Raw genomic sequence first — 12137 nt, forward strand, 5'->3', positions numbered from 1 at the left:
AGAAATGGTGTTGGACTTCGGGAGGAGCGCTTACTCCCCTTTTCATTGGAGGAAAAACAGTGAAATACTTGGAACTGCACATTCAAATGACCTAACCCGGGCCACAAACACAATCACCATTGTATAAAAAGGCTGTATCTTATTAGAAGACTTTAAACATCCAGGCCTCCTTGCTGCTTTGTGGTTGAGAGCATCCTGACTTTTTCCATGACTGTCTCATATGAAAACTGCTCTCAGGCTGACAAGAAGGCCCTGAAAAGAGTAATTAGATCAGCTTTAAAAATGACCATCAAAAGCCCCCCTTCACTAAAGGACTTTACCAAAAAATGCCGAACCAGATCAAATAACATAATGATGGACCCCACCCACCCAGCTGATGAACTGTTCGCCCCCCTCCCCTCAGACAGAAGGTTGTACCGTCTCAAAGTCTGCTCAACAAGACTGAGGAACAGTTTCTTCCCTGATGCTGTGAGGTTTATAAACTCAGTCCCTTAAGGCAGCGGTTTCCAAACTTTACAGCTTCTGACCCACAAAATAAGAGCAGCAGAGGCTTGTGATCCCAAATATTCCCACTTTAATCAAAGAATATCTGTTATTAAAGAAGAACATCATGACAACGCCACAACATTAACTACTATCATACTAGTTTTATACATTATTACTGTTGTGTCTATTTTTTAGCAGTAATTATGGTGTAAATGTGCCATTAGCAGTCTGTTTATATTTAATTTTATTTCTGGAGATCATTTAGGGGCCCTCACTTCACATTTCATGACCCACAATGGGGTCCAGACCCCAACTTTGGAAACCACTGCCTTAAGGTACACTGCACTTTGTATTTTACTACTGCGTGGTTTTAGGTGTTTATTAATGACTTTAGGTTATTTATGTTTTAGCTGGTCTGAGGAACACCTTATTCTCCTATCTATCTGATATACTGTTGAATGACAATAATAGATCCATCCATTTTCTTTACCCACTTCTCCTTTCCTTATCTCCAGCCATCACCGTGCGAGTGGTGGGGGACACCCTGAACAGGTCACAAGTCCATCACAGGGACACAACCATTCACTCTCACTCACACCTAGGGACAATTTTAGAGTTACCAAGTTCTCAAATTGATCTGATGATTTATATTAAAGAGGAAATGAAATAAAATATAAAAATAATGAATTTTCATGTTTTTCTTTTAGTTAAAGACTTCCATAAAACATTAAAGTGGTCCATTTCTCTGATTTAAAGTGTTATTGACTTGTTTTTAGAGTTTTTGTGTCAAAATCCCAAAGTGGGGTGGTTGTGTGGGTGGTGTTACTGTCCTCAGTCGGGGACATAGAAGCTGTGGCAGACCGCTGTAGGACACTGAGGAAGTTACTGTCGCAGTGGTTATCAGTGAAAATGGAAGCAGAAGAAGAAGCAAGTTTTGTTGAAAAGAGTACTAGTTTGAAAACATTTGTTTTTTGGTTTAGAGTGATGCTGTTGGGAACTCAAGGGAACCCCCAAGCTTTACAGTAATGTCACACATTCTTTGAAGGAGTTTCCCATTCATTAGAGGCGGCCAGTGGTGATCCAGACAGCGACAGGTGGCGGTTCTTCTATTGAAGGTTTGTATTTCAGGTGGTCACTTAATTTTTTATTGTAATTTTCATGCTGGAACTTAACTAACCACATACATCAAACTTTGTCTTTCAGGAAGCTCAAGAATAAAACACCTGCCATACTTTCAGGTCGGTTTACTCAAATAATTGCAACACACTAAATCATTTTACCCACAAGCCGTCTGTATTTCCTGTGTTCCTGTGCTGTGCAACATGATACGTCACTCTTCCAAGGGATCACGGAAAAAGACGAAGAGACCCTAGTCATTTTTTCAATCTTTTATTATGATTTTTTAAAAATGCGACACTCTGAAAACAAGCTCCTTTTATGACTTTCTTTCGATTTATGTTAACTTAAAAAAAAACGGAACAAAAAGGAACCAAGAAAAGCAACACCGAGAGTTGTGATGTTTTCTGTGGGCTTAAACCAGGCAGCTTTATATCCGCATTTTCACAAAAGCAATTAGCATGACAAAGCCAATGCACCACAAAAAGATTTTTGCAAGGCCAATGAGAATACAGAAAAGCATTATAAGGAGCTGCTTTATCTTCTAAATAACATCATCTTCTCTTTAGCTATTTACATAAGGCATCACAGTCAATACTGTAAACATGTTAAAGTACTTTCCAAAGCATCTGCCTGCAAAAGCTAAATAAGAAAAGAAAGATCTGAAGAAGAAAAGTTGACATAGTAATGATTATAAGAGAAGGGAATTTTTTTCAAGGTCCAAGACGAGGCGTAAATGAGCCAAAAAGAGCAGGCAGCTTGGAGGTTACATGTAGTGTATGTGAAATGGAAATAACAGAAATAAAATGATAATATGAAAGATATGACAGGATATTATTGTAGGTTGCTAACACATACCAACTCACAGCATGTACATGGAACCTGCTTGAGTTACATTTAAAAAAAGATCTGCCAAGGCTATAGCACTAATTCATTTCCACAACTCAGGGACACAGGCCTGTCACAGTGCTCCTGAATAAAATGATAAAAGAACAAGGACAAACATAAACCTGCGCTAACATTCACCTTAGTGCAGAAAGTACCCTAGCTCTGGATGTTGAATTTGAGAAAAGCCCATGGATAAACAGAAAGGAGGCTATTCTGCATGGAATGATATGAGCTATACATGATGCCACAAGAATACAGCAAGATGTTTCTGTCTATGAAGTTGGACTAAACCTACCACTGAAATGGTAGATAGTGGTAAAACCACTGAAATGAATGATCTATTTTTAGAAGAAGGACTAAGTCATGTTTTCAAGTAATTGTATAAATGGTATAATAATTTGACAGTACAAGCAGCAAAAGCAAGCCCTTTATTAGGTTCACCTGTTCAATTGCTTGTTAACACAAATAACTAATCAGCCAATCACAAGGTAGCAGCTCAATGCCTTTAGGTATGTTGACATGGTGAAGACAACTTGCTGAATTTCAAACTGAGCATCAGAACGAGGATAAAAAGGGAATTTTAGTGACTTTGTACATGTCACGGTTGTTGATGCCAGATGGGCTGGTATGAGTATTGGTAAAAAGACTTAACTAACTACTAGCAACTGTCTTAATTATTAGTACATTATATGACCATTTACATACATATACACACAGTATATAGAATAGTTAATTCATGAGTTCTTAAGCATAAATAAACAGTGAGTATGTTGGTTTTGGAAGTAATTAGCCTTTATGGGTAAAGCATTATTAATTGTGTTAATAAATGTGTTAATTTTCAGGGTTAATTAATATTTTATTGATGATTAAATAAGGCTAAATAAGGTGTGGTTATTATAAAGTGCTACTGAGTATTTTTGTGATTTTCAAGCGTAACAATCTCTAGCATTTACAGAGAATGGTCCAAAAAAGAGAAAATATGCAGTAAGCAAATTTATCATTTTTGAAAATGCCTTGTTGATATCAAAAGAGAATGGGCAGACTGGTTCAAGGTGATAGAAAGGCAAAAGCAGCTCAAATAACTACTCGTTACCCCAACGTCTGCAGAATATTATCTCTGAACACACACAACACGTTCACAATACGTTCACGTTCATCAAGCAGATGGACCACAGCAGCCGAAGACCACACTGAGTGCTAATCCTGTCGGCTAAGAACAGGAAACTGAATCTACAGTTCACACAAGCTCACCAAAATTGGACAATAAGAGAGTGGAAAAGCATTGCCATGTCTGAGGAATCTCTGTTGTCATTGCATTGCTCATAAACAAAGAGATAATCCAAATTTAGTGTCTTTCATTCAGTGTTGATTCTTGAGAACCAGACAAAATGCAGTAAATTATCTCAGCTTGTGAAATAAAAGAAAAGAGGTGCAGGGTAGGGGGGAGGATGCTGTGTAAACAGACAGAGACGGACACCTGCTCACCCGGCTATAAAATATCAAGTTTTTTTCAAATAAAAAAGGCCCAAGTTCAAGTGAAGTCTTGAGTCAATTGTGCTAAAGTCCAAGTCGGGGGTCCAACACGGTCTATTTAGAATCTGGACATTGATGAATAAAAACCTCTCTCCACTTGAAAAGGATCTTGACAACTGTTTGCCATCATTCAAAGCAGTTTTCAAATTTCTACCATAACTTTGCTAAGAAAATGTTTTTTTGTTGTTTTTTTTATAGATTCGGCTACATCTTGACAGAACATTTGCCTGCACATAACTACAGTTTGTCATTATTTATGAAGTACAATTATGTAAAGTGCTCACTGACTAAAAGCTGAGAACCAAAAAGAGCTACAATTTGCATGACATGAAAAAAGACCCTTATTTAAGCTTCATATCACATACTGTTGTGTACTTTCATTTCAGTTTTATTATAAAACAGCTTAAAAGATGCACATATGTGGAATATTTTCAGAATCAGGTTTCATGTTATCAATGTGCACAACAGATGTATTACAATGATGAAGAATGCTGTTACTGCTGTGTTGATGATGATGATGTTTGTGGATTTTGGACTGTTTACATGTGAATATTTAGATGTAAAGTACAGTTTTTTGCAACTTTAAATGCAAAGGTGATTCACAGTAAGCCAGGGGTCTGTTGGCCTCTGACAACCTTAAACTTTAATGAAATCTGGACATGAGTGTGACTAAATCCTACTTGACATCCCTACCTTCATCCCTCTCTCTATAATCCATCTGATGACTCTTGCAATCTGTGTGTCATATGCAATTAAAGAGAGGTGGAAATGCAGAGAAGGGGATGAAATTTCAAACACTGAGGAAATCAGAAGTGATGACGTGCACGTATATATGTGTGCCTACGGCAGTCCTGGAGGTTAACACTCTGACAGGCCAAGGAAATGGCAACGTTGTGTTTCCTCTGATCATGTCTGCAGAAACGACAGAGCAGAGTTTTAGACTTGGAGGCAAAATGACACTCTGCCTTATGGTCGCCAGCTTTATTTGGTTTTTCCTCACATACTCACACATTTTGGAAAACCCCTAAGGGTGAGCGGTTCTTCTCCACTGCTGCACCCACCCCCACAATTTATTTTTTTTTACTCTTAACAAATCAAATATATTAAATGCTATATCTGTAGTGCTTAAAGTATGTAAAGTACTGTCATATGTGCATTTCAAAATTTAATTCATTTTTTTAAATGTGTATTGTCCATCACTTTCCATTCCATATTTTAAACAAAGATCTCACATGATTAGCTAGTGCTCAGAATATGTGATGGGGATGAGTTTCAAATACTACCACCAAATAAATTAGCTCAATAGCTGTAAAAATGCTTGTGATTTAGTCATTTTTATATGATTGCCTGCGTCTCAAGTTGGCAGGTGATAATAAAACCTGCAAGTGGATAGATGGACTAGTACACAAGAAACAAGTTGATGTAATCAATTATTTTCCATGTCCACAGGTGAACAATAGGTGAGATCCATCCCTTTCTCCTTTGAAAAAATCACAATGACTTAAAATTCTTTTTTGTGCACTTTGGTTGTGATATATCAAATATTAAAACCTTTCATTGGTGTCTAACTAAAAAACAACAACATCTGGTCAGCCTTACTGGGGGAGATAGCTTCAGTTTTTGTTCACACATGAAGCTGGAATTTGCTCATTCATGGGGACAATGATGATAAAGAAGATGATAATAAAAATGATTGCTGTTGTTATATCTTCTGTTCCTTTAATGCACACATACATACAGTAATTTGTTTGTGTTGCTCAGTTTTTCTCTGCAGCCACTGAAAGCAAATGCAATAATGTTTTTGCCGATGTCTGAGTGTGTTTATGTTCATTTCTCTGTGGTATTCACAAAATATTTCCAAACCAGTAGATGGATTTTAATTTAACATTTAGAAAGTAATCATTGAAAGTACATCTGCTACTCATTAACTTTTGGATCCAACCCAGTTCAAGATGGCCACCACAGGTAATCACTTAGCCAATACAAAAATGGCTATAAATAAGTCAGTTTTACAGATTTTAAGCTAAAATCTGTCATTCTTGTAGCTGAGACAGATCCCCAACAAATACTCAGAGCACTACATATTATGCAATATTTTTGCTTAAAACTTTGACATTAACTCTTGGTGTTTACTCTGTCTTTCTGTTAGCAAAATATCTCTAGAACCACTGGACAACTTTTAATGAAACTCTCATAAAGTAACTATTAGATGCATCTACAACTGACTGACTTTTTGAATCAATCCGAATCAAGATGGCCGCCCCAGATAATACAAATTAGCTAATCCAAAAATGAAGCTAAAGCACAGTTTAGCGGTTTAGTGGTAGTTGCTGATAGTCATTCCCAACACATACTCTTTATGTAAAATTTTGCAATATTACAACAATTTTGAAATCTCTTAACATGTTCAAGGTTTGACATGTTCAGTTATAACGCTATAATTTCTCATCATAAGATAATCTTAGTTTAAAACTCAGGCATGAAAGGCAGTGTGTGATGTTCATCCCTATAATGAATGCTCAGCCAAATTGGTACTTCTTTCCACTGAAGACCAAAGCCCGCTCCTGAAATGGTGGAATGGTGGAAAGTTGGTCCTCATTAACTACATTTGTTCCTGGTCAAAAAGGTGCTCCCTGATATTTATGATTTTGAATTCATGACAATCCATTTACAGTGCCTTACAAAAATATTTATACTCCTTGAAATTGTTCGCGTTGTCATGTTACAACCACAAATTTCAAAATATTTGACTGGGCTGTTATGTGATCGACCAACATTAAGTAGAGCATATTTGTGAATTGAAAGGAATATGATTTTTCAATTAGTTTTTACAAATAAAAAACTAAAAGGTTTGACCACAACAAATTAACAGATGTAACATGTGCTATTTATCACAAATAACCTGTGACATATACCTTTTTAAATCCTATTTTTACATTTTAACATAGGGAATCATCAAATCTGAAATTTAAAAACAACCTTATGTCCTTTTTTATGACACTGACATTAACAGGACGGGTGACTAAACAATCCTGCTTCACAAAGTCAGACAAGGTTCAACTGTGGGCTACACTGCAAAATCTGCTAACTATAATTATTACAACTGATTTGTTATCACAACTGCTTTGCAACACATTGCACAAAACTTCTTGGCACAAATAAATCCTAAGATTTTTCAGTCCACTGAAGGGGATGAAGTCTTTAGTTACCTGGAACAGGACAGACTGGCTACTCCTCAGCAGGTCTTGATCCAGAAACCACTGGCCTTCACAGATTGGGCAAAAACCAGTCAAGGCCTGAAAGGGTCCTAAAATGATAACATAAAGCGATACACACACAGAGTGGAAAGAAAAACTCGGGGAATAATCTTATCAAACTCGCCTGTGGAATGTTTTTCCTGTTTAGGTTTTAAGTAAATAAGCTAGTGGATGTACCTTCGTTCTTCTGAGATTCCATGTTTACCAATTTTCAAATGTATATATAAATTTTTAACAACAAGCTAAGTTACAAATAAAGTAAAACCAAATAAATGTAGTGTTTCTCTGTTGTTTGGTATAAAAAAGGCAACTTCACAAAGAGGTTTATAAAAGCTAGAGGACCATCATAATTACAGGTAAAAAAAAGATCTTAGTTTGTCTGAAGTATCATCCAAGAGGGTTCCTTTTTAGTTCTAATCAAAATCACTTATTTCCTCCTGACTGTTTCAAGTGTTGTAATCAGGGCCTCAGAGAAGATCCATTAGGGGGTGACTCCTCCAGCCTCAAGCTGTTTTCAAATCAACATTTGGAGTTAAAAAAGAATCCTAATAAACTCAAAACTAATTTTAAACAAAAAAATAAAACATGACCAAAAAAAACTAATATCAATACTGTTAACATAGAGAAGGTTAAACTTTATTTTCCCTCCTTAAGCTTTCCAAAGAGAGAGAGATGAAAAGAGAAGCCCTTGTGACTTCAGGTCAAATTGACCCGACGACCACAGAGTGTATATATTGAGGAGTGACACCTCACAATGAGGCATTTAAAAAGACAAGACACAAAAAACAGACAAGCAAAGACATAAACCACGAGTAGAACTATAACAAAGAAGGCCGATTTTGTAGGTATAATATGTAAGATTCTGTATATTATCATCATAATTTCACAACTGAGGAATTTTATATGAAGAAAGGAAATAAAGCTCAACAATTGCAAGTTGGGTGGTTTATGAATTTGATAAAACTTTTAAAAGGTGTAAGTTTAGTTATTTGAAGAGGACATTGTGTTTTATTACAGGAAGTAAAAACTCTAAAAGCATGATGTATAAACTGGTCAGTTCAGCAAGTCTCATGAAATGTGATGTGCACAAGTGCTAAACTTCTAAATATTGTCTATGTTTCTGTTCTAAACATTGTGAGTGGGCACTGTTTTATCAGTGTTATTTTATGAAGTAGTTTGGGTGAACTTTAAGCAAAGATTGGAATAATACTTACTGACACTATTCTATTTTAAAAGCACATATTAGTAACTTTGCTTGATGCTTTTTCCTTCATAGTAGGTTTGACAGAAAAATATTTAGTAAGGGCCATTAGCTACTAACAGCTGGAAGATGGCGGCTTCCTTGCAAGACATCTAACTTCCGTTGTGGGCTTTGTAAAAGCTGCACTTCAAACTGCTTTACCACACTTACAAGATGTATTTAATGTTTAAATTTAAGGCTTGTTCATGAAAAACAGTGTGCTCTTTGATTATCTCTAACAGTTACACAATGATGACATAATAGCAAAGGTTTCATTCCTAAATATTTAAATCAGACATATAACATTAAACATTTAGATTTATATTTAACATTTTGTATTTAGATTTAAATTTTATTTACACAAATAAATGTTTATTTGTTCAGAAAAAATGGTTTTTTGCACAAAGGATGTTTTTGTCTGAAAAATTTGCAAAATGTAAGGAAAGTGAGCTGGACTTTACAACTTTTTTTATAGTTCTGTAGAGAGATGTTGACAATGAAGTTACCATTGAAAGAATGAAAACACTTATTAGAGCATACCTAATAACCTTTTGTCATCTAATTTATTCATAAAAACCTGTCTGAGATTAAGTCAGCCAGAAGATTAAATACCCGACAAGTTTGTGGTTCTTTGTTTGTTGGCAAGTTTTAACTTTCTTCTTACTTTCCTCCCAGGTTCCCCGCAATATCAAGCTTGATGTGCTGTCTCAACAGCTCCACTGAGTATGGCATCAGTAACCAGAGTCCATCTTACTTTCCACCTGTGTGGTGGGAGTTCTTACCTGGGACATGAAAAATGTGGTCTGACAGGTGCAACAATCTGCACCTGATCCTGGCTCCAGTCCTCCTAACTGTCAATATTGTCCAATCCTGAGTGCTCCATTAAGCATATATCACTAAAATCTCCTGACATCATGCTGTGGTAGCAGAACATCAACCTTCTTTTGTAGGTCCTTTTGGCAGCCTTCTATGGAAAAAAATGCCAAAGAGTATGTTACTGCCTTTTGTACTTGTGCCCAAAGCAAATGTAGAAATTTGGGTCATCTCTATGACTGAAGACCAGAAAATGGTCTCCTGTAGCCCCTACCAGTTCCTAGTCACCCTTGGTCACTTATTTCGTTAAACTTTGTTCCTGGTTTATCCCCTTCATCGAGAAACACTGCTGTTCTTTGGATAATTTTTCCAAAATTGTACATTACATTACTCTTACCAAGCTCCCTTCAGTCATAGAGATGACCCAAATTCTTGTCAAACATGTATTCCGTTTGCACAGAATCCCACTAGATGTTGGCTCAGATTTATATCACAAACATAGAAAGCCTTTTGTAATGCTATGAGAGCTACTGTAAATCTTTCTCCTTGTTACCACTCACAATACAATGATTTGACTTAACGTATAAAGCAGGAGCTTGAAGCAGCACTGTGTCAAATAACCCTTCTTCTTTGAAGTCCACAGTTGTAGCTGCATGGAGGTGTGTTTGTGGTGGACTCCAAATGTCTGCTGGGGCCTCTCTATGTCACCATGTTCTCCCTGTGCTTCTGTGGGGTTTCTACAGGTATTCCTGTTTACGTTCACTGTCCAAAAACATATATAATAATTCTTTTTTTTTTTTTTTTTTAATTTAAAACTTGATGTTAGTGTTTGCATGCATGCTGCTGAATGGATCAATTACTGTTCAAATCAGTTCTGACCTCTGTTAAGACTCACATTGTAATACCTTATTTAAGATCAGCACATATTTTCCAGTTAAGTTGGAAACAGTTTCTTCTGCCAATGTTTTTGAGTTCTTTCAATTAGAGCTGTATAGTTAAAGGGGAAAATAAACAAGCGATGAAAAGTGGACAAAGCCTTAACTTGTTCTTTTTCTTTTTGTGTGTTTGTGGGCCATGTCGGGTGGGGGGAGGGGTTGTGAGCCTTAAAAATAATTAAATAATTATAGTAATTTTTGAGTAGTATTTTTAGTTGAAATGCCCATCCATAATTAGACTACACTGCTCTGCTCTACTTAGTTATTGCTGTATGTCATTATCTTTACACCTTTATTCCCACTCGCTTTCTTTCCTTCACATCGTACAAAGATGTAATCACATCTATTCAGTAATGAAGATGAAGTTGCCCTCTTCCTGCACTTCCTTTTCTTTAGTTGAAAGTAATTCTTTTGTTATTCAGGGAACAAACAACTTGTGTTTTTTTACAAAGTCTAGTTGAGAGTGATCCCTTAAAATGAACCAGACAGAAAGCAGAGACTGAGACAGGCCAGATGTTGAACAGTAAATTTAGTAAATGGCTATGACTGTTTGGGTTGTGTGTGTCAGGATCTGTGTTTTTGGTGATTCTTGTTGACTACTTTTTGTTTTATTCCTTTTGTTATTGTGTTTTGTTGTTGTTTTTAAGATCTCTTGAGTTTAGTTTATTCACCAGTCTATTTGCCTTCAGTTTTTTACCTCAGTCAGTCTTGCCCTTAGTCACCACTCACACATAAACTTTGTAATCATTAGTCTCAGCTGTTACCACTTACCTCACCACTTCCACTTCCAAATGTGAGGAACCCTTAAGTCCAGCCATGGCCAGAACCAGAAATCCACCAGAAGTAAAGCTCCCAGGAGGCAGCTTGCAACCAAAGCTGCCTGCAAGAGTGCTCCACCCACCGACGGAGTAAAGAAGCCTCACCGCTACAGGCCCAGTACCATGGCTCTCAGAGAGATCCACCACTACCAGAAATCCACCAAGCTGCTCATCCGGAAGCTTCTCTTCCAGCGTTTGGTCCGGGAGATTGCCCAGGACTTCAAGACCGACCTGCACTTCCAGAGGTAGAAGCCAAATGCAGCTCGGCCATCATACCTCCGCAGGAGGCCAGCGACGGTGGGGCTCTTCGAGGACACCAGGACCAAAGACACATTGGGATAGAGACCCTTACTGCCCACAGCCATCAGCATCTATAACAGATCTTTAACGAAACCAGGATAATGAGCTAAACAACATTTAACTTCCCTTTAGGATTAATAAAGTATTTTTGAATTTGAATTGAACTCCCTTAATGACTACTGGCCTGTTGCTGTCATTTTGACTCACATTAAATCTGCAATCCCTGCTGGTCATGACAACCATCCTTTTGCATACAGAACAAAAAGGTCAACAAAGGATGCAGTTATAACAGATCTGAACATAGCCCTGACACACCTGGACAACACCTATGTGAGGATGCTGTTTGTGAACTTTAGCTTCAGCTTTAACACTGTAATCCAACATCACTTAGTGCAGAAGGTGAGCAACCTCAGACTAGGCAGTTCACTGTGCACATGGATACTGAACTTTCTCTAAAACAGACCACATACTGTCCAGATGGGGAAGCAAAACTCATCCACTCTCACTCTAAACACAGGCACACCAAAGGGCTGTGTCCTCAACCCCATCTTCTACTCCACCTTTATCTATGACTGTTCCACACACACCCTCCCTGGGCTGCCACCTTACCGTGGTGGAGGGGTTTGAGTGTCCCAATGATCCTAGGAGCTATGCTGTCAGGGGCTTCATGCCCCTAGTAGGGTCACCCAAGGCAGACAGGTCCTAGGTGAGGGATCAGACAAAGTGCAGCCCAAAGACCCCTTATGATGAT

General features: G+C 37.4%; 1 long non-coding RNA gene across 1 annotated transcript; it reads left to right on the forward strand.

Annotated features, from left to right (window-relative positions):
- The first annotated feature begins 394 nt into the window (after positions 1 to 394).
- LOC119617697 lies at positions 395 to 11348 on the forward strand. The gene is made up of 3 exons (XR_005234066.1): positions 395 to 1601; positions 1690 to 1724; positions 9196 to 11348. It is a non-coding gene; the product is annotated as an uncharacterized LOC119617697 (long non-coding RNA).
- The last annotated feature ends 789 nt before the right edge of the window (positions 11349 to 12137 follow it).

Source organism: Kryptolebias marmoratus, linkage group LG2, assembly GCF_001649575.2.
Source record: "Kryptolebias marmoratus isolate JLee-2015 linkage group LG2, ASM164957v2, whole genome shotgun sequence".
Classification (NCBI taxonomy): domain Eukaryota; kingdom Metazoa; phylum Chordata; class Actinopteri; order Cyprinodontiformes; family Rivulidae; genus Kryptolebias; species Kryptolebias marmoratus.